The sequence below is a fragment of the Balaenoptera ricei genome, chromosome 4, assembly GCF_028023285.1.
Source record: "Balaenoptera ricei isolate mBalRic1 chromosome 4, mBalRic1.hap2, whole genome shotgun sequence".
NCBI lineage: Eukaryota > Metazoa > Chordata > Mammalia > Artiodactyla > Balaenopteridae > Balaenoptera > Balaenoptera ricei.
This window is the reverse complement of record NC_082642.1, coordinates 3,960,289-3,987,539: the sequence shown is the minus strand read 5'-3', so window position 1 is coordinate 3,987,539 and position 27,251 is coordinate 3,960,289. Positions and strand designations below refer to the sequence as shown.

The window sequence follows — 27,251 nt, the reverse complement described above, 5'->3', positions numbered from 1 at the left end:
TTCACTTACATATTGGTTTCTCTCAACCATTTTGCATATTTTATTTTGGCAGAAGAGCATGGAAAGCTGCTGGATTACACTGAAAGCACTTTTGGTATCACTTCCCAGTTCAGTTTCTTTGCACAGTGAATAATAGCTAGGGCTGTTGGGCCAACATGAAAAGGTACTCAAATTTGGTTCTGTTAGGACGAAATTGTCTACTGCTTTCGTGGATGAGATTATCAGAACATATTTAAAAAGTCTGTACCTCAAACGTTCACTGTGAGGGGGACTCAGTTCTTGGCAACATACAGTCTCTCTCTCTGCCTCTCTGTCTCCCTCCCTCTCTCTCTCTCTTTCCCCTTCTTTCTCTCTCTCTCTCACACACAAACACACACACAACCAAGAACAAAAAGATATATAAATGAATTTTCAAACAATTATTTCCAAATAATAGCTGAAAAATTTGGCCTGAAGCATTTGTCATTAATAAGGCATATTATCAAGCTAGAAAGGTATGTTATATACTAACATTTTTAGCTTGTTTAGTAACTCTTAAATGTTTAGACATATGACAAGTCATCCTCCATTTGTACTCTTTTATTGTGTTTAAAATGCTTTAATTCTTTAATGACAGATAAATGGGTTATACTTAATGTAGATATAATTTGTAGGGAACTGATTTCAGAGAGAAATGTCATGCTACATCTGTAGTTGGAGTTTCATAAGTATTAATAAGTGTTTCTATTTACAACAATGAATTCATTCATCTAACAAATATTTATCGAGTTTCAACTGTGTCCAGGTATTCTTATAGGTACTGAAGTCAGAGCAGTGAGCAAAATAGACAAAAAGTCCTTGCTTTGGAGGAGTTTATGTTCTAATGGGGGAGGAAGATAATAAATAATAGATAAATATATTATGGGATCATTTAGTAATAAGTGCTATGGAGAAAAATAAAGCAGTGAAGGAGAATATAGGGCTGGCAGAGAGTGTTGCTAGTTTATATGGTAGCCAGGGAAGACCTTCATGGGAAGATATCATTTGAGCAGAAGCCTGAAGGAAATGAGGGAAAACTGCAGATATCTGGGCAAAGAGCATTCCAGGCAGGTAGAGGCAGTGATGAGTGCAAAGGTCCTGAGATGAGAGTGGAAGAGGCATATTCAAGGAACAAGGTGCTGGAGAAGAGTAGGTAAGGGGGAGAGAGGTAGGAGTTGAGGTCAGCAAGGGGTTGTGAGCAACAAGACTTCAGTGGTCTTGGTAGGGCATTCTAAAGACTTTGGCCTTTATTATGATTGAGATGAGAAGTTACTGGTGTTTTGAGCAGAGGAGTGACATAATCTGAATCAGGTTTAAACAATACCTCTGGCTAATATTGCATTGAAGGATGGGAAATCTACAGACTGAACTATCTGAATGGTGGAGTTGGGCAGGGATTCAATCTGGAGACATTAGTCCAAGCAAGAATCATCATTTTAGACAAATCTTAAGGAAAAGCAAAATCTTTCGTAAAGGGCAAACATTTAGATATTAGAGTATGAGCTACGGCTCCTCAAAGTATTTCATATTATACCAACATCCTTATAAAAAATTATATTTTCCCTCAAGGAGAAAAGATGCTGGATATAAAAGGTTTGAAATAAAGGTTTCCTGATGTTCTAAAACACAGTAGTAACATATCGAGTCACATAAATTATCACATTTAATTTTTCTGATGAAACACAAACTGCATATACTCTAGCTTTTAGAGAACAGATATATTCTGTCATAGAAGCCAAGAAATAAAATATTAATGAAAACACTTTAAATATGGATTTTGTAAAAACGTAATTGTGAAATTGGGACAGATTTAAATCCAAAATTAAAATGACGGTTCTGTGGTTTTTATAATGTCAGTATCACAATTTAAAAAAGAATATTCAAGTTAAATCAATAAAGAGTGAATCACTGGTAGCTGTAAATATAACTTTGGCTTACATTGTTGGTAAATCCGAATCAATATGAAAGACTTCTGACAAAATCAGAATTCCCTTTTCCTGCCCATTCTTACCCCAACCCTTTCTTTTTGCATTTTGAGAATATATACTGACATATTCATTTACTACCATATGCCATAAACACTGCAGTCTCTTGAGCAGATTTCAGTTTCTCTATTATGATCCTAGAAACTGTGGCTCATTGATTCTGTATGTTATTGTCTGTTATGTATAAAAATTGTGATGCTATTTAAGATAATAATGCACTAAATAAGCAGAAGTCCTAATTATATGCTCTTGTATAGTGGATGCTGACCTATAATTCTTCAGGTATATATCTGCTTAGCTGAGTAAACAGATTACTATTTGCCTTGAAAAATAGAATGATTTTAGATACATACTCTTTTTCTCATATTTAATAGCATTTAATTCTGTTTCTTATTGTGCATCCATGGGCCAAAAAATAAACTTTTATTAAATTTCTACTGTCAGACACAATGCTGGGTGCTTAAGAGAAAAAACATGACTCAAAGGTCCTTGCTCTTAGGGTTATTGTATAATTTTTTTAATCTTTATTGAAGTATAATTGCTTTACAATGTTATGTTAGTTTCTGCTGTACAACAAAGTGAATCAGCTATATGTATACATATATCCTCATATCCTCTCGGGTTATTGTATAATTTGGAGGAACCATTTTTCTGACAAGATTTAAGGTTTTTCTCCTTACTCTTTATAAGTTATAAATATATTTATAATTTAGAAACTCTGTTGTAGAATTAAATTTAATTAGCATTAATAAGAACCCATTTTTGCTCAGGGACATGTGAGGTGCTAGTTATAAAGACAGGAGATTCCTGTTCTCATGAAGGTTACCATGACTGACTAGAGAACCACATAGGGCAACTATACCGGAGTTTGTGAGTGGGTTGTCTGATTCTACTGTAGGAGCTCAGAAAGGGGTGAGACAATTATGGACTTGGTTTGGTCAGGAGTCATGAGGACATGGTTCTGGAACTATGGCCTGAGGTATGAGAAGTCTGTGAAATGCAGGAAAAGTGTTTCAGAGATTCAGTCTACTGAGAATAAGAAACTATGGCTTATGAATTAGAATTAAGGATTTGAGGAGAACAGAGAAAAACGCACTTGGACTTAGGTTGCTTTTGAAAAGAAAACAACAACGAAGAATCAATACATTCGCAGGAGCAGTAACTGACTATTGACTGGAACACTGGATGCGGGCGCCTTACGAGGATTTGTACTCCAAAACAAATATTTTTTTTAAACTGCACATTGATAAATATTGAGTGTTTTCGAGTAATATCTTACAGAATGTATTTAGTGTCTTCATTGCGGAAATTTCTTAAATGTTCTTCAGAAGACAATGAGGTCATTCAACCAGGTTTCATCAGCCCCAGGCGGGGCAAGCAAAGGTGGTGGAGAAGAGCCCGGGAAGCTGCCGGAGCAGGCAGAGGAGCAATCCCAGATTTTGCCCAGAACTGGCCACTGTAAGTGGTTCAACTTGTGAATGGGATTTGGATTCATCTCCATGATAAACCGAGAGGGAAGCCCCGTGGATATTCTAGTTGATGTATTTGTACACCAAAGCAAATTATTCATGGAAGGATTTAGAAGCCTAAAAGAAGGAGAACCAGTGGAATTCACATTTTAAAAAATCTTCCAAAGGCCTTGAATCAATATGGGTAACAGGACCTGGTAGGAGCCCCTGTTTAGGAAGTGAAAGAAGACCCAAAGGGAAGACACTACAAAGAAGAAAACCAAAGGGAGACCGATGCTACAACGGTGGTGGCCTTGATCGTCATGCTAAGGAATGTAGTCTACCTCCTCAGCCAGAGAAGTGCCATTGCTGTCAGAGCATCACGCGCATGGTGGCGAACTGCCCTCACAGAACTGGGGGCATCCGCCCGCCCGTTCTCAGGGAAGACAGGAAGCAGAGCCCCAGCCGTGCGCTTCAACGTTCCCTCGAGAGGTGGGGGGAGGGCACGGCTCTCCGTCACCACCGTTTCCTCAGGAGGCGAGGTCCGAGGTCTCAGAGTGGCCCGGCACGTCACCTCCGGAAGCTTCCTCCACAAAGTCATCTGCAGCACCAGAAGATCAAAGCAAAACGGGGCCTTCCGTGCAAAAAAGGAAAAAGACATAACCCTTTTTCTTAACGTATCGTTTTCTCGCCCCGGTTGGGAAGTCTACCTCATGCAAGTACAGGGGAACAGTATTGCACAAACAGCAGCTGACCTGGGATTTTTAACTCCTGTTGAGGAAGTGTGAATTTTTTTAAACAGACAAATCACTCTAAGCAAATTACCTTTGAGCAGGGTGTCATGTGTCACGTGACTCAGAGGATGCGATGCTCTGTGTATCTGTATGTGCATGTGTGAGAGGGAGAGAGCCTGAGTCTGTGTGTGTGTGTAGGAGGATTTTCTATAGAATGTAGACATATATATAAAGAGGGTTTGTCTTTATATATGTGTGTAGAGAGATGTAAGCACACACCCTCCCTCACAGAATTGGACATCCCCAAGAATTGAAAATTCAGGTGAAGCATTTTAGATGGTTTTGAAAATAACCCTTGGAGTTTTTCTTGAAATACCATTCCCATTATATAGCATTAGGAAAAAAAAAAAAAGACTGTTAACCTTCTGTGTGAACCAAAGGATACTTCAGATCTCAGAGCTGCCAATCATATGGTACTAAAGGTTTTTAAGACATCAATTCTCCCGAATTTGGGATTGCCTCTTTTTCTTGATATCTGTAGTGTGTCCTCCACCCCCCCCCCACCCCACCCCCTTTGAAGGCAGTACCTTAACTCCATATTCCTTTGACTGCCATTAGCTTTTTTGAATCTGGTATACATAACTCCAGAAAAGACAATGAACGTGTAATTTCTGTGCCGATATTTCAGTGTTTTTTTTTTTTTTTTTTTTTTTTGGCTGTGTTGGGTCTTCGTTTCTGTGCGACGGCTTTCTCTAGTTGCGGCAAGTGGGGGCCACTCTTCATCACAGTGCGCGGGCCTCTCACTATCGTGGCCTCTCTTGTTGCGGAGCACAGGCTCCAGATGCGCAGGCTCAGTAGTTGTGGCTCACGGGCCCAGTTGCTCCGCGGCATGTGGAATCTTCCCAGACCAGGGCTCGAACCCGTGTCCCCTGCATTAGCAGGCAGATTCTCAACCACTGCGCCACCAGGGAAGCCCTATTTCAGTGTTTTTAATTCATATGTTTTGATTGTAAATTAGATGCCTATTCAGAGAAATGAAGGGGAGGGCAATGTATAAAGGTAGTGACTTGATTGTTTTCAATGGTATTTTGATACTCATTATAATCTTTTACCTGTTGTGAGGTTTTTGAAGGACTGTGGCAACAGCAGCTTCCCTTGACTGAGTCAATCCTTCTAACCATCGCTTTGAGCGGAGGCCTCCTTGTTTACTGCTGAAGACCTTGGAGGAAAACTGCAGTTGTTTGGTGTACGTTTTTGGTGGCTGTTTTTATTCTCCCTGGAGAGTTACCTAACTTGTTTCTAAAACAAACAAACAAAACAGCACAGATGTGAGTAAAATGCCAGGGTTGAGAATGGAAATTAAGTGGATGCTCACAATTGCCCAATTACATATGACCTTGAATAATATTAAAAAGCACTGTGTTTGATGGCGGGTGACTTGAATGGTGAGCCTGGGGCAGGAGGTTCCCAAACCTCTCCTACCAGAGAGCTAGGAGTATTTTATACAATACAGTTCATCTTAAGGGAATTCCCTCAGAAGTGCTACTGAAGAGACCTATGTGGGAGATTCAGGATGAACATTCAGTGATGGGGACAGAGGCGCTTCTCAGGTTGGTCCTCAGTTATATTAATAAACTGGCTGGGGGCCAATCATAGTATTGGTCCCTTCAGGTTTCAGTCATGAAAAACATTCATTCTGGTGTCATCCTGGTTCTAGATGTTATGGACACTTTAGGAAACATCTCTAAGAAGGTACCAATTAGTGGCAATGCTTAACATTGGCAATAAATATAGTTTTGTATGAGCCTGTTGGTGTAAGCTCAGATAATCAAAAACAGAAAATAGCATGATTCAAATGAGACACGTTCTGCTGAACAGTTTCTGCTCCCTCCCCGACTTGTCCTGCCGAGGGCGGCTTGTTGTACGGTTGCTGCCATTTCAGCAAGCAAGCCACACAGAAGGAGAGCGAGCCTCGGGCTGGGCCGCCATATCACTGTCAACTCACCTTGAGTTGACAGTGTCTGTGAGAATCTCCATGGGACATACTGAAATATCAGTGTGCTGTGATGCAAAGCTTACCTTTGATGATATTGAATGTGATAAAGAAGTACTTCCTTGCCTTATGTGAGGATCGTAAGCTTATTTAAATTATGTAGACAAATCAAAGTGGCGTTGCTTAATTTTTAGCAGGTATAATAAGCAGGTTAACAGTAAAAATACAAAACGTAAGCCACTTTGAAAATTCAAACCAAAGTTCCTTGACCTTACTAGAAATAGGAAATTATGGACTTGGGAATTGGACATTCCCTGTTTACATATAAAAAGTTCAGAGCTGAGATCATGGTTTAAGAAAAGACAGGCAGAAAGAAACATGTTATAACTATGGACCTTAGGGATGCAACTTGAAATCATTTTTCAGCATCTCACCAGACTGAACTAAGCACATACCAAACCTATCTTATGATTAAAAGTTGGGGTTTATTTTTTATATAAGAATATTATCACTATTACATAACACACTCAGAACAAAGAACTTTGCTCAGGGAACATACCATATAGTATTTTTGTTTCTTTACAGAATAGTCTACAGTCCTGCTTACTCAAAACAAACCGAATAACTTAGACCTTTATATAAGTATTATGTACTGATGTTAGTAATAACTAACCTCTGAGTTTGACATAGATCAAAATTTCTGAATATCAGATATCAGTTCTTCTATTTTTATTTCATGTGAAAAGTACTCTAAAGGAGACTTCCTCACCTCCTTGCACATGTGAATATCACTGGTGTAAGCACAGTGTCCATTTACATGGGTGAAATGTTATTCTGTTTACAGCAGGAGGCTACCTCATAGTTGATGCATAGCACACCTCTATGCTGCTGCAGCCTTACAATGGCTGATAATGCTCCGGTACAGACCTTGTTATCTATAGTACAGATAGCAGTTCACAACTGCATGTTTCTGACAGACACTTGTGAATAATGAAGCATCTCATCTAGTTAGCCGTCTCCCAGCATTTCCTTCAAGTTGTCATGTATTTTGTTTAAAGACTTATAGGGTCTGTTCCACTGAAGCAAAACAGAACACACAAGCAATCTTGGAAATAGCTACTTTGCCCAGAGGTCGGTCGGTAGCGGGAAGAGGTTGGGAAGAGAGGTTGTTTGTATGAGTGTTTTTGTCCTGGGCAAAAGTATCAGAGATGCCAATCTCCTTCATTTGGGTCTGTGCTGCCCTGAGGCCAAGTGTATTGCAGCATTATTGCCCAGGCACATAATTAACTAGCACTGGCTGCCAAGGAGTGAACATAAAGTAGATGTGCAATGCCATTTCTAGCTACTGAGGGGTAGGGTCTGTGTGAAGCGTCAGTTTACAGGAGTTGCTAATGGGTTGGGCAGAGGGTCTGTGAATTAGTTGCCCCTTGACCTCACCCCCCATGTCAACACAATTGTAATTCCTAAGAAAGATGCATTACCGGTCTCTTAGCCCTGTGAGTGGTTCATTGCTACATGGCAGATTATAGTAGATATACTTGCATTTCTAGTCTTTACTAGAAGCCTTTGGATGTAGTTTTACAATTGAAAGATTTAGAAGGATTTTCACCTGCTTATAACTTGGAAGTTTGGCATGCAATGTAGGGGAAAAGATCAAGAAACATCATGTTATTAGCACTGGTCCATCTACAAATAAATATAGGGTGTTTTTATTGCTGATATTTTTTCATATTCTGGCCCAGTTTTATTTTGCACCAATGTGACCCCAAGTTACTGCTAGTTCTATTTGGTTTGTGAATAGAAGCCCATAAGTGTTAATAGACTTTGTAACATTCACTGTAAGATGAATTATACAGGACATGGGAGATCTCATTAAGTCTTAAAGTTAATTTAACTGTTTTCTCTAAGAAATGTTTATCATAAAATATATATGTGTATTTCCCCTTTGGTTATAAAATTTGGGGAAGTATGTACAAGTGCAGCTGCACAGACTTTAATTTTCCAGCTGTCTTAATGAGGTTTATTTGTTTTAGGGAAGAACAACTTGTTAAAAGCATCGAATTCTGTCTTACATTGCTGTCAGCAGCCTCTTTCAGATGTGGTGGTTGTGTGATCTGTGTCATAGTTGTTCAGTTAGTGAGAGGTTGACCTCTGAATCGTTGTTAAATTATCTACTTGGAGCAAAGCTGCAAAGTTATGGTTAAGTGCTGTACTGTGAGAAACTATTAGGACATTTAATACATCTGTGGCTTCACACGGTGTGAGAGTTACCAGCTTGAAAATGATGGTGTTGATTACCTCCTGAATTACAGCTACCAGCCACTGGCATGCACCACCAGCTGGCTTTAATTAGTGTGTGTTGCTTTTTGGTATTAACAACTTTAACCATAATAGAGACCAAAGTGAACACTGATTTCTATATGTCTTTAATATGGTGTTTTATCTAGTGCTTTAAAATTATCCTGTGTAGTACTTAGATGACCTCATTGTCCATTTTGGCTCATGCTGTTTACAAGTGAAAATAAAAAACACTTGAACTGTATGTTTTTAAAGGACAAAAAAGGAGTAGATGGTCGGAATGGCATTTCACTCATGTACAGTCATCCTGATGGACTAAAAGTACTGTTTGCCTTTCTGCAGACCGTGGATTTTATATTCTCATCTCATGCCTAATGTCTTATTCTGCCAACTATGGTTATTTTGAGGTTTAAAGAAATTACTTGATTAAAAATAAAACATATAGGAGGGAGCGCTAGCTACCCCGAGCGGGAGGGAGCTTGCAGACTCCGGCTCAGAGCAGCTGTCTGGACACCTTGGGTTTTGGGGTGGGGAGCCCCGGCGACTGTGAACATGGACTCCGCCGCGGGAGCCTGTCTCAGGATGCTCTTTCTTTTGTCTGCCCAGCCCTGGAGTAACTTAGCAACAGGGAATACTTTTACTGTCTTGAGAGGAGAGAAGATGGCGGAAGAGTAAGACGCGGAGATCACCTTCCTTCCCACAGATACAGTAGAAATACATCTACACGTGGAACTGCTCCTACAGAACACCCACTGAACGCTGGCAGAAAACGTCAGACCTCCCAAAAGGCAAGAAACTCCCCCCGTACTTGGGTAGGGCAAAAGAAAAAAGAAATAACAGAGACAAAAGAATAGGGACGGCACCTGCACCAGTGGGAGGGAGCTGTGAAGGAGGAAAGGTTTCCACGCACTAGGAAGCCCCTTCGCGGGCAGAGACTGCGGGTGGCAGAGGGGGGAAGCTTCGGAGCCACGGAGGAGAGCGCAGCCACAGGGGTGTGGAGGGCAAAGCGGAGAGATTCCCGCACTTCCCGCATGGAGGCTCGGCGCTGACCAGCACTCACCAGCCCGAGAGGCTTGTCTGCTCACGCGCCGGGGCGGGCGGGGCTGGGAGCTGAGGCTCGGGCTTCGGTCGGATCGCAGGGAGAGGACTGGGGTTGGCGGCGTGAACACAGCCTGAAGGGGTTGGTGCACCACAGCTAGCCGGGAGGGAGTCCGGGAAAAAGTCTGGAGCTGCCGAAGAGGCAAGAGACTTTTTCTTCCCTGTTTCCTGGTGCGCGAGGAGAGGGGATTCAGAGCGCCGCCTAAACAAGCTACACAGACGGGCGCGAGCCGTGGCTATCAGCTCGGACCCCAGAGACGGGCGTGAGACGCTGGGGCTGCTGCTGCCGCCTCCAAAAAGCCTGTGTGCGAGCACAGGTCACTCTCCACACCGCCCCTCCCGGGAGCCGGTGCAGCCCGCCACTGCCAGCGTCCCGTGATCCAGGGACAACTTCCCCGGGAGAACGCACTGCGCACCTCAGGCTGGTGCAACGTCACGCCGGCCTCTGCCACCGCAGGCTCGCCCCGCCTCCTCTGTACCCCTCCCTCCCCGCGGCCTGGGTGAGCCAGAGTCCCCGAAGCAGCTGCTCCTTTAACCCCGTCCTGTCTGGGCGGGGAACAGACGCCCTCAGGCGACCTACACGCAGAGGCGGGTCCAAATCCAAAGCTGATCCCCAGGAGCTGTGCGAACAGAGACGAGGAGGGGAAATCTCTCCCAGCAGCCTCAGAAGCAGCGGATTAAAACTCCACAAACAACTTGATGTGCCTGCATCTGTTGAATACCTGAATAGACAATGAATCATCCCAAATTCAGGAGGTGGACTTTGGGAGCAGGATATATTAATTTTTCCCCTTTTCCTTTTTTTTTGTGAGTGTATATGTATATGCTTCTGGGGGAGATTTTGTCTGTATAGCTTTGCTTTATAATAGCTTTATTTTACTTCACTATATTATAGCCTCTTTCTTTCTTTCTTTCTATTTTTTCTCCCTTTTACTGTGAGCCGTGTGGACGAAAGGCTCTTGGTGCTTCAGCCAGGCATCAGGGCCGTACCTCGGAGGTGGGAGAGCCAACTTCAGGACACTGGTCCACAAGAGACCTCCCAGCTCCACGTAATACCAAACGGCAAAAATCTCTCAGAGATCTCCATCTCAACATCAAGACCCAGCATCACTCAATGACCAGCAAGCTACAGTGCTGAACACCCTATGCCAAACAACTAGCAAGACAGGAACACAGCCCCATCCATTAGCAGGGAGGCTGCCTAAAATCATAAGGCCACAGACACCCCAAAACACACCACCAGACGTGGACGTGCCCACCAGAAAGACAAGATCCAGCCTCATCCACCAGAGCTCAGGCACTAGTTCCCTCCACCAGGAAGCCTACACAACCCACTGAACCAACCTTAGCCACTGGGGACAGATACCAAAAACAATGGGAACTACGAACCTGCAACCTGTGATAAGGAGACCCCAAACACAGTAAGATAAGCAAAATGAGATGACAGAAAAACACACAGCAGATGAAGGAGCAGGGTCAAAACACACTAGACTTAACAAATGAAGAGGAAATAGGTAGTCTACCTGAAAAAGAATTCAGAATAATGATAGTAAGGATGATCCAAAATCTTGGAAATAGAATAGACAAAATGCAAGAAACATTTAACAAGGACGTAGAAGAACTAAAGAGGAACCAAGCAATGATGAAAAACACAATAAATGAAATTAAAAATACTCTAGATGGGATCAATAGCAGAATAACTGAGGCACAAGAAAGGATAAGTGACCTGGAAGATAAAATGGTGGAAATAACTACTGCAGAGCAGGATAAAGAAAAAAGAATGAAAAGAACTGAGGACAGTCTCAGAGACCTCTGGGACAACATTAAACGCACCAACATTCGAATTATAGGGGTCCCAGAAGAAGAAGAGAAAAAGAAAGGGACTGAGAAAATATTTGAAGAGATTATAGTTGAAAACTTCCCTAATATGGGAAAGGAAATAGTTAATCAAGTCCTGGAAGCACAGAGAGTCCCATACAGGATAAACCCAAGGAGAAACACGCCAAGACACATATTAATCAAACTGTCAAAAATTAAATATAAGGAAAACATATTAAAGGCAGCAAGGGAAAAAAAACAAATAACACACAAGGGAATCCCCATAAGGTTAACATCTGATCTTTCAGCAGAAACTCTGCAAGCCAGAAGGGAGTGGCAGGATATACTTAAAGTGATGAAGGAGAAAAACCTACAACCAAGATTACTCTACCCAGCAAGGATCTCATTCAGATGTGATGGAGAAATTAAAACCTTTACAGACAAGCAAAAGCTGAGAGAGTTCAGCACCACCAAACCAGTTTTACAACAAATGCTAAAGGAACTTCTCTAGGCAAGAAACACAAGAGAAGGAAAACACCTACAATAACAAACCCAAAACATTTAAGAAAATGGGAATAGGAACATACATATCGATAATTACCTTGAATGTAAATGGATTAAATGCTCCCACCAAAAGACACAGACTGGCTGAATGGATACAAAAACAAGACCCATATATATGCTGTCTACAAGAGACCCACTTCAGACCTAGAGACACATACAGACTGAAAGTGAGGGGATGGAAAAAGATATTCCATGCAAATGGAAATCAAAAGAAAGCTGCAGTAGCAATTCTCATATCAGACAAAATAGACTTTAAAATAAAGACTATTACAAGAGACAAAGAAGGACACTATATAATGATCAAGGGATCGATCCAAGAGGAAGGTATAACAATTGTAAATATTTATGCACCCAACATAGGAGCACCTCAGTACATAAAGCAAATACTAACAGCCATAAAAGGGGAAATTGACAGCAACACAATCATAGTAGGGGACTTTAACACCCCACTTTCACCAATGGACAGATCATCCAAAATGAAAATAAATAAGGAAACACAAGCTTTAAATGATACATTAAACAAGGTGGACTTAATTGATATTTATAGGACATTCCACCCAAAAACAACAGAATACACATTTTTCTCAAGTGCTCATGGAACATTCTCCAGGATAGATCATATCTTGGGTCACAAATCAAGCCTTGGTAAATTTAAGAAAATTGAAATCGTATCAAGTATCTTTTCCGACCACAACGCTATGAGACTAGATATCAATTACAGGAAAAGATCTGTAAAAAATACAAACACATGGAGGCTACACAATACACTACTTAATAACGAAGTGATCACTGAAGAAATCAAAGGGGAAATCAAAAAATACCTAGAAACAAATGACAATGGAGATACGACGACCCAAAACCTATGGGACGCAGCAAAAGCAGTGCTAAGAGGGAAGTTTATAGCAATACAAGCCTACCTCAAGAAACAGGAAACATCTCGAATAAACAACCTAACCTTGCACCTAAAGCAATTAGAGAAAGAAGAACAAAAAAACCCCAAAGCTAGCAGAAGGAAAGAAATTATAAAGATCAGGTCAGAAATAAATGAAAAAGAAATGAAGGAAACAATAGCAAAAATCAATGAAACTAAAAGCTGGTTCTTTGAGAAGATAAACAAAATTGATAAACCATTAGCCAGACTCATCAAGAGAAAAAGGGAGAAGACTTAAATCAACAGAATTAGAAATGAAAAAGGAGAAGTAACCACTGACACTGCAGAAATACAAAAGATCATGAGAGATTACTACAAGCAACTCTACGCCAATAAAATGGACAACCTGGAAGAAATGGACAGATTCTTAGAAATGCACAAACTGCCGAGACTGAACCAGGAAGAAATAGAAAATATGAACAGACCAATCACAAGCACTGAAATTGAGACTGTGATTAAAAACCTTCCAACAAACAAAAGCCCAGGACCAGATGGCTTCACAGGTGAATTCTATCAAACATTTAGAGAAGAGCTAACACCTATCCTTCTCAAACTCTTCCAAAATATTGCAGAGGGAGGAACACTCCCAAACTCATTCTACGAGGCCACCATCACCCTGATACCAAAACCAGACAAAGATGTCACAAAGAAAGAAAACTACAGGCCAATATCACTGATGAACATAGATGCAAAAATCCTCAACAAAATACTCGCAAACAGAATCCAACAGCACATTAAAAGGATCATACACCATGATCAAGTGGGGTTTATCCCAGGAATGCAAGGATTCTTCAATATACGCAAATCAATCAATGTGATACACCATATTAACAAATTGAAGGAGAAAAACCATATGATCATCTCAATAGATGCAGAGAAAGCTTTCGACAAAATTCAACACCCATTTATGATAAAAGCCCTGCAGAAAGTAGGCATAGAGGGAACTTTCCTCAACATAATAAAGGCCATATATGACAAACCCACAGCCAACATTGTCCTCAATGGTGAAAAACTGAAACCATTTCCACTAAGATCAGGAACAAGACAAGGTTGCCCACTCTCACCACTGTTATTCAACATAGTTTTGGAAGTGTTAGCCACAGCAATCAGAGAAGACAAAGAAATAAAAGGAATCCAAATTGGAAAAGAAGAAGTAAAGCTGTCACTATTTGCAGATGACATGATACTATACATAGAGAATCCTAAAGATGCTACCGGAAAACTCCTAGAGCTAATCAATGAATTTGGTAAAGTAGCAGGATACAAAATTAATGCACAGAAATCTCTTGCATTTCTATACACTAATGACGAAAAATCAGAAAGTGAAATTAAGAAAACACTCCCGTTTACCATTGCAACAAAAAGAATAAAATATCTAGGAATAAACCTACCTAAGGAGACAAAAGACCTGTATGCAGAAAATTATAAGACACTGATGAAAGAAATTAAAGATGATACAAATAGATGGAGAGATATACCATGTTCCTGGATTGGAAGAATCAACATTGTGAAAATGACTCTACTACCCAAAGCAATCTACAGATTCAATGCAATCCCTATCAAACTACCACTGGCATTTTTCACAGAACTAGAACAAAAAATTTCACAATTTGTATGGAAACACAAAAGACCCCGAATAGCCAAAGCAATCTTGAGAACGAAAAATGGAGCTGGGGGAATCAGGCTCCCTGACTTCAGACTATATTACAAAGCTTCAGTAATCAAGACAGTTTGGTACTGGCACAAAAACAGAAATATAGATCAATGGAACAGGATAGAAAGCCCAGAGATAAACCCACACACATATGGTCACCTTATCTTTGATAAAGGAGGCAAGCATATACAGTGGAGAAAAGACAGCCTCTTCAATAAGTGGTGCTGGGAAAATTGGACAGGTACATGTAAAAGTATGAAATTAGAACACTCCCTGACACCATGCACAAAAATAAACTCAAAATGGATTAAAGACCTAAGTGTAAGACCAGACACTATCAAACTCTTAGAGGAAAACATAGGCAGAACACTCTATGACATACATCACAGCAAGATTCTTTTTGACCCAGCTCCCAGAGAAATGGAAATAAGAACACAAATAAACAAATGGGACCTAATGAAACTTAAAAGCTTTTGCACAGCAAAGGAAACCATAAACAAGACCAAAAGACAACCATCAGAATGGGAGAAAATATTTGCAAATGAAGCAACTGACAAAGGATTAATCTCCAAGATTTACAAGCAGCTCATGCAGCTCAATAACAAAAAAACCAACAACCCAATCCAAAAATGGGCAGAAGACCTAAACAGACATTTCTCCAAAGAAGATATACAGATGGCCTACAGACACATGAAAGAATGCTCAACATCATTAATCATTAGAGAAATGCAAATCAAAACTACAATGAGATATCATCTCACACCAGTCAGAATGGCCATCATCAAAAAATCTAGAAACAATAAATGCTGGAGAGGGTGTGGAGGAAAGGGAACCCTCTTGCACTGTTGGTGGGAATGTAAATTGATACAGCCACTATGGAGAACAGTATGGAGGTTCCTTAAAAAACTACAAATAGAACTACCATACGACCCAGCAATCCCACTACTGGGCATAGACCCTGAGAAAACCATAGGTCAAAAAGAGTCATGTACCAAAATGTTCATTGTAGCTCTATTTACAATAGCCAGGACATGGAAGCAACCTAAATGTCCATCGACAGATGAATGGATAAAGAAGATGTGGCACATATATACAATGGAATATTACTCAGCCATAAAAGGAAATGAAATGGAGGTATTTGTAATGAGCTGGAGGTATTTGTAATGAGTTAGAGTCTGTCATACAGAGTGAAGTAAGTCAGAAAGAGAAAAACAAATACAGTATGCTAACACATATATACGGAATCTAAGGAAAAAAAAAAAAAGGCCATGAAGAACCTAGTGGCAAGACGGGAATAAAGACACAGACCTACTAGAGAATGGGCTTGAGGATATGGGGAGGGGGTGGGGTGAGATGTGACAGGGTAAGAGAGTGTCATGGACATATATACATTACCAAATGTAAAATAGATAGCTAGTGGGAAGCAGCCGCATAGCATAGGGAGATCAGCTCGGTGCTTTGTGACCACCTAGAGGGGTGGGATGGGGAGGGTGGGAGGGAGGGAGATGCAAGAGGGAAGAGAAATGGGAACATATTTTATATGTATAACTGATTCACTTTGTTATAAAGCAGAAGCTAACACACCATTGTAAGGCAATTATACTTCAATAAAGATGTTTAAAAAAAAATAAAAAAAATAAAAATAAAACATATAATGTTGGCATTAAAAAAAAAAACCAAAACTATGGCTTACACATGGATGTAGTAAAAATTGATGGGGTTATATAAGCCGCATAATGAGTAACAATTGGCTTGATATTACTCCTACCCCATTCCAGCCTTCCAGCCTGGGAGCAAACTGATTTTTCTTTTCTGGTACCAAGTCAAATAGTTATTTTGGATTCAGGTAGTCATTGCAGAAGTTTTGACTCTTACCTTTTGTCACTTTCCTGTGACTTAAAAATATGGAGCACAAGTTATCCGGACTGCTTTTCATTTAATAACACTTTGTAAAAGCACTTTGCCCCAAGCCACCGCTAAGATGCGGAACATAGTTTTAGGCAACCCACTTCTGGCAGAAACTGAAGAGAAGCCAAGAGAAAACTCAATCACAAATATTCTGAAGCGAAGGTTCACAATGTTCTCTTCACATTTTTATCTATGACCTCCCTGAGAGCACTGACAATGTCTTACTCACCTTTGATTCCCTCGGTGCCCAGCACTGTGTCCTGCAAAAACATGACGTAAATGTTCACTAAATAAATACACAAATAATAAGTAAACTTTGACATTTATGCCAGGAAATCCAAACATTTGTCCTTTTACTCACTAACTATATCTGATATTTTCCTCCCATGTAGTTTGAAGTATATTAATGTATGAAGTCTTCATAATTTTTTTGTGTATCCTACAGAGTAAAAGCTGAAATAAAAACTCTGTTCACAGGATTGATTTAAAATTTCAGATTTCTATCCCACATACTCTGAAATATACTAAGGTGGCTGGCTGCTCTGTAAACAAATTCATTCTCTGAGGGAAGTTGCTAAAAGAGAACTTTGCCTGAGGTTACCCTTTGGAGTAATCTGGAATGTCTTCTGGAGGTGACCTTTGGAATCACAGAGTGAGAACACTCACCCATAGGGCAAAGAGGGGACTCCACCACAGAGTCCTCACGTTCTGACAGACACATATCTTTCTTGCTTCAGGCAGTATCTAGGACTGCTGCTCTTAGGCGGCTGTCCTTGTTATTCATGAGAGTAGCTGACCTCCCAGAGGTTTTGCCTACACCTTCCTTAAGAAGAATTTCAGTCACTAAAATTATCTTTGTACAAGAATGCCAATTTGCCAAAGTCGGGAAATAATATGTTTTAGTAAATAGAATTCCATGTGGGGATTTCTGACATTTGAGGAAATGGAATACATAAAATGTACTTTAAACTTCAGCTAGGTGAAAGCGATTTACCCCTCTGATAATTGAGAAAATTTTTCATATTTTTGCATTCCTTCAGGATCCTGAAACATCTAATTTATTATCATTTTACTTACATATGCATGAAGAAAGTGCAGGAGGTTACACTGAATCCATAATAATTCTGTGACATAATCACAAAAAAAAGTTATTTAAAATAATAATTGCCATAAGCTATTTACTGACTTTTTCCTCTGGAAATATGTAACTGCTTAACTTTAACCCTATTAGTTGAAATTCACTGCTAGTTGATAGATTATTGAATAAGCCTGGATGTTAAAAGAAAGACCATATTTCTTTGTTCTTCCATGCTTCCTGCCTTCTACTCCACAACCATGTAAGGATTTGAGGATATAATACAGAAAAAAAGTCATATAGAAAGATTATGTCTGAACAGTGAGAAAAATGAACAGTGAGTGAAATTTAGAAATGAAAGTAACATCTGCAAAACCAACTTGATCACTTGGGGTGACCATAGAGAAAACAATAAGTGAAAGCACAGCTACTCAGTGTAGCACCTTGTTTCAAAGGTAGTACTTTCATCTGACTTTTTTGTTGGAGAAGGAGAATAAGCTCATTCTCAGCTGAAATTTATAGTTAGTGAGCCTTTTCACCTGGATTAAGGGCCGGTCTCTCCTGAAAGGGTTTGCATTTGTTCTGCCTAGAGTTCTAGGAGTATCATTGGTCCTAGAATGTATTTTGTATTAAACCCTCTGCTAGTTAAACTTCACTGACCAGATGAGTGCTGTAAATTTGAACCCAGGCCTGAGATGGCTCATTCTTCAGTTGTTTTCCTTTGACCCCTGAACTTTTTTCTTACTTTTTGCAAGCTCACCTATGCATTTAAAAGGATGTTTATTATATTGTATTCAGTGCATTTACCTTTTCTATAATTTTTCTGGAAATGAACATTGATGCTTTTTATTTCATAAATAAATGCTTTAGTATGCTTTACCATTTTATATTTGGGCCTTATCTTCTCATTTGTATAATAATTTAAGATTCTCAGATATTGAAAAAACTTTCTGAATGCTACTAAGGTCTCAATTTTGGACATGAATTATTTCTTGTGATCCTCCGAAGTTTACAAATCCATTTATATTTAACTTGCTGGAGTATGTACATTTTTGAATGTTGGTTAAATATCTTAATAAATACCTTCCATGGACACATATTACTCTATTCACTTTGGTTTGATCATGTGTTTTCTTAAAGGTCCTAGATATCATATGCCTGCTGATGGTATTACTATACGAATGCTGGTAAATTCAGTGGGTAAAAATTTCCAGGTTCCCTTCAAAAGTTGCATCTCTAAATCTATGGAAAAGTAAGGGAAGTCAATTGATGATGTATACCATGATGACAACTATCTACAGGGAAGTGTCCTAGGAGTAACTCATCCTTCATTTTGATTTGGAATGAACTCACAGGAAAGATGTAAATGATACTAGATTGAAAGAGGATTACTTTTCATCTCTGAGAAATGAACTAAGATTAGTGTAAACTCACAATAACCGGTAATAAAACTATCTTAGATTGAAAAGGGATGATGATTTGATTGATTAATGGATCCAAAAAATTGAGACCAGAGAGAGTTTATCTGACATGCTACAGAAGAAAGGATGCTCTAACAGATGGACATCACGTCTGCTTTTACCAGAGGAAAGGACTTTATTCTGGTATAACATGATTAAAATAAAGTAGTCCCTTATTTATCGATGATTTTCAAAGATGGTATAACCCAATATATTAATTCTCTAAATTAAAAAAAAGTATGCCCCCCAATATTTATATATATAACACATACATATGTGTATATGCATACAAACACAAAGTGTGTAAACCAAACATATTAAACGTAAATAAATTTGTCCTTGTTTCAGGGTCTGTATTAGGCCTTAGAGAGTCTTGAGGTATGAAGGCCATTTGCCTTTAATTGAAATGACTTGTTTTTTGAGATCTTATGTCTGCTTTTTTTTGAATGGGAGTTAGCTGTTTGTGTCTCTTCTCTGTGTTAGCTCTGGTTCCTTGCCTCTGGCGTTGTGACTCCTTTTAGCAATCCCCTTTACTTTTAATTTGCTGTTTATAATCACCTGTGGCTTGTTTCAAACTGGGTAATCCCAATTAGAATTAGTGTTCAAAATCAGAAAACATATTTGAGTGAATAATTTTCTTTTTTCCTGAAATTGGTAAGAATAACTCAATTTGCCAGGTTTATAAAATCATAGGTGAATTTGCAAAACTGAGGTCTAGACTCTAAATGACAGGACTGTAAAACCCAGACTGAAATTTCCTCTTGTCTTACTCATTATATTACTTTTTATGGCATTTGTTTTAGATTAGAAAACAGTATGAGAAATAAGCAAGAAAAAAAAAAAAAGCCCAGAACAATCAAGATGATAGTTTTGCTAAATAAATATGCTGAGTCTGCATCCATCATGATGGACAATATAAACCTGACATCATTCATCCTGTTTCACTATTTGGCAGATAGTTGATAAGTTTTAAAAATTTCCTTAGATTTTATGACCGTTTTGCTGATGTGGGGATACAAAAACTGCAAGCCTCCTGCATTGCTACTTCCTTCTCAATTGCCGCCGGAGCCAGTACCCTTGACTGCATCCTCTTTTGTCTTCTAGGACTTTGCTTAAGTCAATCCCGCATTCTCTTGTCTCCACTCCTGCTTCTATGTGCTGCTTCTCCTTTCCTTGGCCAGCCTTCCTCTCAAGCTGCCACCCTAATTCTTTCATTCTCTTCTCCTCCAGACCATTTGAATGCCTAATCTAGAGTCAACATATCAACTCCCTCAACATGAACTCTAGTCTGGCTTCCACTCTCACACTCTACCAAAAAGACCCTCTCGAAGGTCACCATCGATGATTTCCAGTGGATAGTTCCAACGATCCCTTTCACTCTTCACCCTCCTGGTCCCCTTACTCTTGCTAAAACTCTTGACCTCTCCACCTCTCCATTGCTTTTTATGTGCTCTCTATCCCTAGCTGCCACAACCTCACTTCTCAATCAACATCTTTCTTTTTCTCTGCCTATACTTTAAGTAGTTTTGTTCTATGGGGTTCTACCCTTAGCTAACTTCTAGTCTCTGTCTTTGGGCTTCAGCTAATACTTACATGTTGTTGGCTGATGACCCAGCCTCTTTCCTAAGTGCTGGGCTTTTATATTCATCCACAGACATTGCAAAAATCTCAAAAATCTTTATGCTTGTAATGAACAACTGCCACCTCTGCAAAACTAAATCCCAAACAAACGAAGTGAATTAAAACAAAAAAATAACACAACAAAGAGACTCCTTCCTTCTCTGTTATTTGTGTAATAATTTCCCCAGTCAGCTAATCCCCAAACTGCTGTATTTTTAGTCACTCAGTGAGGTGTTCTAACACTATAATGATCCTTTAAATCCAACTCTCTCTGTATTCTAATGCCTGAGCTAAAGGAACTCTTCTTCTCCCACACAAATTATTAAGGTGTCCTTTTACAGTGCCACCAAGGTGATTTTTAAAAAAACACAAATTTTATCATATTAAGTTTCTGCTAAAATTTTTCAGTGGCTGTCTGTTGCTTTCTAAGCTTCCTCATATTTTCCCCACAGCACTGACTCTTCTTTCCTTATGTGTTCTACCCATCCTTTGCAAGCTCCTTGCTGGCGGAGCCCTCAACTCTTTTCACCTCACATTCTATTCTCCCCGTATCCGCCCTACCCCGGCACTACACTGCACTGATCCCTCGGTCATCCTTCTCAGATACTGCTTATTATCTCTAGATTTCCTCTCGTCAAAGAATCCTACATATTCTTTAAAATTCATACCAAGTATTATTTCTTCTGTGAAGTTTTTTTTCCTGAAAGTCATTCTCTTTTTCCATTTCTGCCTGTACTGTGGAGTTAGTCACTTCCTAATTTGGGTTCATGCTGAGAGGATGATAGAATTCATCACATTGTTTTGTAATTATTTTACCTTAAGTTTCACTTGTGAGAATAAGTGTGCTCTCCTTGTATTGATTAAACTACAGATAATGAAAAACTCCACTTTGATTACTAACCCCAATTCCATTCTCTTTCCAAGAAGTGACCGTGCTTTTCGTTCTAATATGAAAGCTTGTAGATGCTTTACTATAATTTGCATGTATACATAGAAAAATATAGAATTAATTTTAAAAGCTTTCTTGAAATCTAATTGATTTATGATAAACTGCACATATGCTAAGTATATAACTTGATTAATTTTGACATACATGTATACCTGTAAAACTGTCCAAGTTTCCTTCTGTTACTTTATAATTGCTCTCTCCCAACCTTTCTTGACGCTTAATAGCCAGACAACCACTTTGTTGTTGTTTTCTGTCATTATGTTTACATTTCCTAAAATTTTATATGAATGGAATCATACAATGTGTAGTATTTTCTTTTCTAGCCTCTTTCACTCAGCAAAATTATTTTGAGATTCATCTATATTGTTGTATTCTCTTTTACTGCTGAGTAGTATTTCATTGTATAGGTATTTATCCATTAACACGTTAATGGACATTTGGATTACTTTTGGCTTCGGCTATTACAAATAAAGCTGCTGTGAACATTTGTGTACAAGTCTGTAGGCGCACATGCTTTTATTTCCCCTGGGTAAATAGTGAGGAATGGAACGGCTGAGTCATGTGGGTCACATGAGTCTTTTTAAGTTTGTTTTACATATAATCTCCAGAGTTTTTAGTTGTGTTGAGTGAAAGGGATGGGTAAATTACATGTACTTCATCTTCCTGGAAGTGGAAGTTGAGCCCCGAATTCAGTTTTTATATCTGTGGTATCATAGAAAGATACTTGGTCTTTGTCCCTGGTTCCTGGTACAGACCTCCTAAAACCTTGGAATTTCTAAGTGAATAGGAGTAGAAGGAGTACTTTCTGTGCTGTTGAGATGACTATTGGTGAGCACCTAGATAATTTCCAGATGGGCACTGGTTGCCAGAGAAACCAAGACTTAATTAGAAGCCTGGAACTTTCAGTCTCATCCTCCTCCCCACTCTCTGGAGAGGGGAGAGGGACTGAAGAGTATTAGTAATCGATCATGCGTACATGACAAAACCTCCATAAAAACCCCTAAAAGTTTCTGGGTTGGTGAATACTTTGAGGTACTGGGAGGGTGATGCACCTAAAAAGGATGGGGAAGCCCTGTGCCCTCCCTCCATACCCTGCCCCATGCACCTCTTCCATGTGGCTGCTTCTGAGTTGTATGCTTTATAATAAACCAGTAAAGGTAAAGTAAGTGTTTTCCTGAGTTCTGTGAGTCATTATAGTGAATTATTGAACCCAAGGTGGAGTCGTGGGAACCTCTGTAGTCAGCTGGGCAGAAATACAATACAGGTAGCTGGGCACCTCATTTGTGGCTGGCATCTGAAGTGGGGGCAGTCTTGTGGGACAGAACCATTAACTTGTGGGGTCTGATCTAACTCCAGGTAGTTAGTGTCAGAACTGAATTGAATTATTGGACACCACTTGAGGTTGGACAATCAGAGAATTGGTTGGTATCAGGAGGAAAGCCCCTGTAATATCTCTTTAGTTCTGTGAGATTGTCCAAATATCTACCGAAAGCTCTGACTCTTAGCTGCAGTTCCTCTGCTTGGTTTCTCAGTCCCGTGTTCTATGCCTAGAATTGGCAAATGCCTTAAGAGAAAAGGTGGCTCACAAAATGTCAGTTCACCTCTCTGGAGATTCCCTTCTCTCTCTGATCTTGGCCTTCCACATACTGGTTCTCTTCTCAGCTTTCCCTTTTCAAACAGATGTGGATTTTTTATTGTTTGTTTTACATCTAGCTATATAGTACAAATATTAGTCTGCTTCAGCCTATTCCATCAGAGGCAAAAGTGGAAGTCTGAGATTAAAAAAAATTATAGTAATGTCATCTTGTATTATTAAATGAAAATATTTGCTAATCTGGTTAATTTTATGTGTAAGAACTCTGCCAGATACCACCAATGCAGCAGTTTCTTAAATAGACCCAATTCTGCCTTTATGGAACTTCAGGATGGAGAATCAGATGTTAAATAATGACATGAATAAATATAGAATTATAAACTGTGATAAATGCTAATAATATAATAGCTGACTGATGGATTTTTTTACACAAGCAGGTCTCTGCTTAAATGTCATCTTACAGGTGTGGCCTTCCTTGCCTGTCTTACCTACAGCATATCTTAGGCCCCTTACTCTGCTTTTTATCCCCCATTATTTGATAGATCGATCGATCTTTCTATCTATCTATCTATTTATTTTTAAATTGAAGTATAGTTGATTTACAATGTTGTGTTAGTTTCAGGTATATAGCATGGTGATTCAGGTATATATATATTTATATATATATTTATTATTCAGGTATATATATATTCTTTTTCAGTTTTATATATATATATATATATATGTATATATTCTTCTGCAGATTCTTTTCCCTTGTAGGTTATTTCAGAATATTGAGTATAGTTCCCTGTGCTATACAGTAGGTCCTTGTTAGTTATCTATTTTATATACGGTAGCATGTATATGTTAATCCCATCCTCCTAATTTATCCCCCGCTTCCCCTTTGGTAACCATAAGTTTGTTTTCCATGTCTGTGGGTCTATTTCTGTTTCATAAATAAGTTCATTTGTATCTTTTTTTTTTTTTTCAGATTCCACATATAAGTGATATCATATAATATTTGTCTTTCTTTGTCTGGCTTACTTCATTTAGTATGATCATCTCTAGGTCCATCCATGTTGCTGCAAATGGCATATCTCATTCTTTTTTACGGCTGAGTAATATTCCATTGTATACACATACCACATCTTTTTTATTCATTCATCTGTCAATAGACAGTTAGGTTGCTTCCATGTCTTGGCTATTAAATAGTGCTGCAGTGAACACTGGGGTACATGTATCTTTTTGAATCATAATTTTCTCTGGATATGTGCCCAGGAGTGGGACTGCAGGATCATATGGTAACTCTATTTTTAAAAAAAAAAATCTGTTTATTTTTGGTTGTTTGTCTCCCCCACTAAAATGAGACCTCCCTGAAGAGAAGGAGTTTGTCCATTTTTTTCACTGATGTATCTGTACATTTTTGTGCATGGTAGATACTCAACTTTTTAAAAATGTTGAATGCATGACTTTTTACTACATGCTGACCACATTTGTGCATTTAATTTTCACCTACCCTATTGTTGTTTGCTGAATGATGGCCACCACAGATATCAGGTTCTAATCCCTGAACCCTGCAAATGTTACCTTATAAGGGAAAAGGGTGTTTGAAAATGTAATTAACTTAAGGATCTTGACATGGGAATATTATTCTGGATTATCCCAGTGAGCCCTAGTTCCAATCACAGGTATCCTTATAAGAGAGAGTCAGAGGGAGATTATGTATCAAATCTGAGATTACAGAAAAGGAGGAGGCAATGTGACCATGGAAGCAGAGGTTGGAGTGATGTGGCCACAAGTCACAGAATACTGGCAGCTACCAGCAGGTGGAAGAGAAAAGGAATGGATCCTCCCCTAGTGCTTCCAGAGGGAGAATGGCCCTGCCAACATCTCAATTTTGCAACAGTGAAACTGATTTTTGACTACTGGCCTCCACAACTGTGAGAGACTAAGTTTCTGTCACATTAAGTCACCAAGTTTGTGAGTAATTTGTTACAACAGCCATAGGAAACTATACACCTATGACCTTGGTATTGTTAATCATGATTCCCATTTTACCAGTGAGGAAACTAAGACGTAAAAAATTTAACAACTTCCAAAAGGTAACATGTCTTTACTTGATAACATTAGTGTTCAAACCTTAACAAGTTGTTAAGTGTCTAATTGCATTGGTGGGTAATAGAAATCTTCTTAAATTAAATATGTAGCAGTTTAAGTCAAGACTTGAAGGATGAGTAGGAATTAGTCAATGAAATGTGGAAGAAGAGAGCTCATGCAGTGAGAAAGTGCTCAGTCAAGAAATTTAAGTGTAGCTCATTTGTAACCTATGTAACACAAAGTTGATGAGGAAGGCTGGATCACCTTGTAGAGTTTCTAAAGATTTTGGATATTATCCTAGTGCAGTAGGAACTAGGGTTATATAGTGGAACTGTATAATCAGATTTTTATTTTAGTAATTACTATGATTTCTATATGATGAACAAAGACACCAAATCAAGGCAAGAACAAACTAGAGAATATCATCAGGATCCATCACAGTAGTCTAGGCAGAAGGTAATTTAGTCTTGGATTGAGATGATGATAGTGGAGATATAGAGAAGTGAACATATTTGAGGGAAAAAATATGTAAGAGGTAATTTAGATGTGGGAGATGAGGGAGAGAGAGCGAAGTCAAGAATAATTCCTAGGTTCCCAGCATGAGCATTTGTGTGAACAGAATTGTTAATTTATTAGAAGGGGAATATTGGGGGGAGGCCCTTTGTGTGTGGGAGGGAAATCAAAAGCTCAGGTGTAGACCTGTTAAGTTTGAAATGCCTTGGAAACAAAGAATAGAGATGGCACACAGGCAGTTGGTTAAATTGTTCCAGACTTAAGAAGAAAACTATATGTCAGAGATGTATATTTGGAAGATCAAAATCTAGGGAAAGGCTATAGAATGAGAACATGGAGAGTCTAGTCTTAGGTCCAAGTCCTGGAGAATTCCAAACCTTTGCTGTCAAGGAGAGCTAGCTAAAGAAATTGAAAAGAAGTGTCCAGAGGATGGAATAAAAGCTAATAGAGTTTTGCATAAACTGAAATCATAGACTCATGATAATGATAATATTGTTAACTCTGTTGAATGCTGCTGAGAATTATAGAAAGATAAGGACTAAATTCTGGTGTTTGGATTTAGTAACTTGGACCTCAGAGAGAAGAATGCATAGAACAGTGTGGGCAGAAACCAGAAGTGAATGTGCTATGAACACCATGCGTTGCCCAACCAGCATCCTCACCTTTTTTTTCCTTGATTTTGTTCTAGTCTACCATGTTCTTTCACTACCTGCAACAGCCCATGTAACTCAAGAGATGCTTACTCCATTTTCAGCCCCAGGTAAAGTTATTCAAAACAAATTGTGCTAATACTGCGTTCCCCATCTCTACTGGTTTAGAATTCAGATTTAAGCTAATCATTATATAACATTCCTCTGGTGACTGTTAACGGTCCAAGATTGGACACAGGATCTTATTTGTCCAATCAAACTGAAGAGAACTTTTATCATTTGGTTGAAAGAGAGGCCCACCATTTTTCCTGATGGATATGAATAAGGAAGCATGTTTTCCTAGATGATGCCAGAAGCTGTCTTACGACAAAGAAGGAAGTCTGTCAAGGTCAAAGCTAAAACACGGAGGAAAGAAGAGCTCAGTGGATTTTAGAGATACTGAATTGTGGCCTATGCATGCATGAGATCATACTTTTTATTATTGTTTAAACCAAAGTCATCCTCATATAAATAATGAAGAGATGAAGATGTAGAGTCAATGTATTTGGACATTTCTTTCAAGGTGATTAGCTATGGAGGAGAATACAAAGATAGTGTGGGTGGTTGAATGCTAAAAGGAAGAAGAAAATGTTAGATGAGACAGAGAAAATAATTGAGCAAGGTCCATGAGCTGATAAGATGAGTAGATCCAAAGCGCATGGGAATGAAAAAGATGATTCCTCAATTATAGCAAGAGAGTAAAAGAATAGATGGAGATGCAGGAGGTTCTGCATATTTATTAGAGAAATCAAGAGAGATTTTGCTATTAAATAGCTTTTGTTTTCTCAGTGAAGTTAGATAACATGTTGTCTGCTGGAAGATGGAG

At 39.0% G+C, this 27,251-nt stretch overlaps 1 pseudogene; it reads left to right on the top strand.

The window, feature by feature from the left end:
- The first annotated feature begins 3,337 nt into the window (after positions 1 to 3,337).
- On the top strand, positions 3,338 to 4,114 carry LOC132365161 (protein lin-28 homolog B-like; annotated as a pseudogene).
- The last annotated feature ends 23,137 nt before the right edge of the window (positions 4,115 to 27,251 follow it).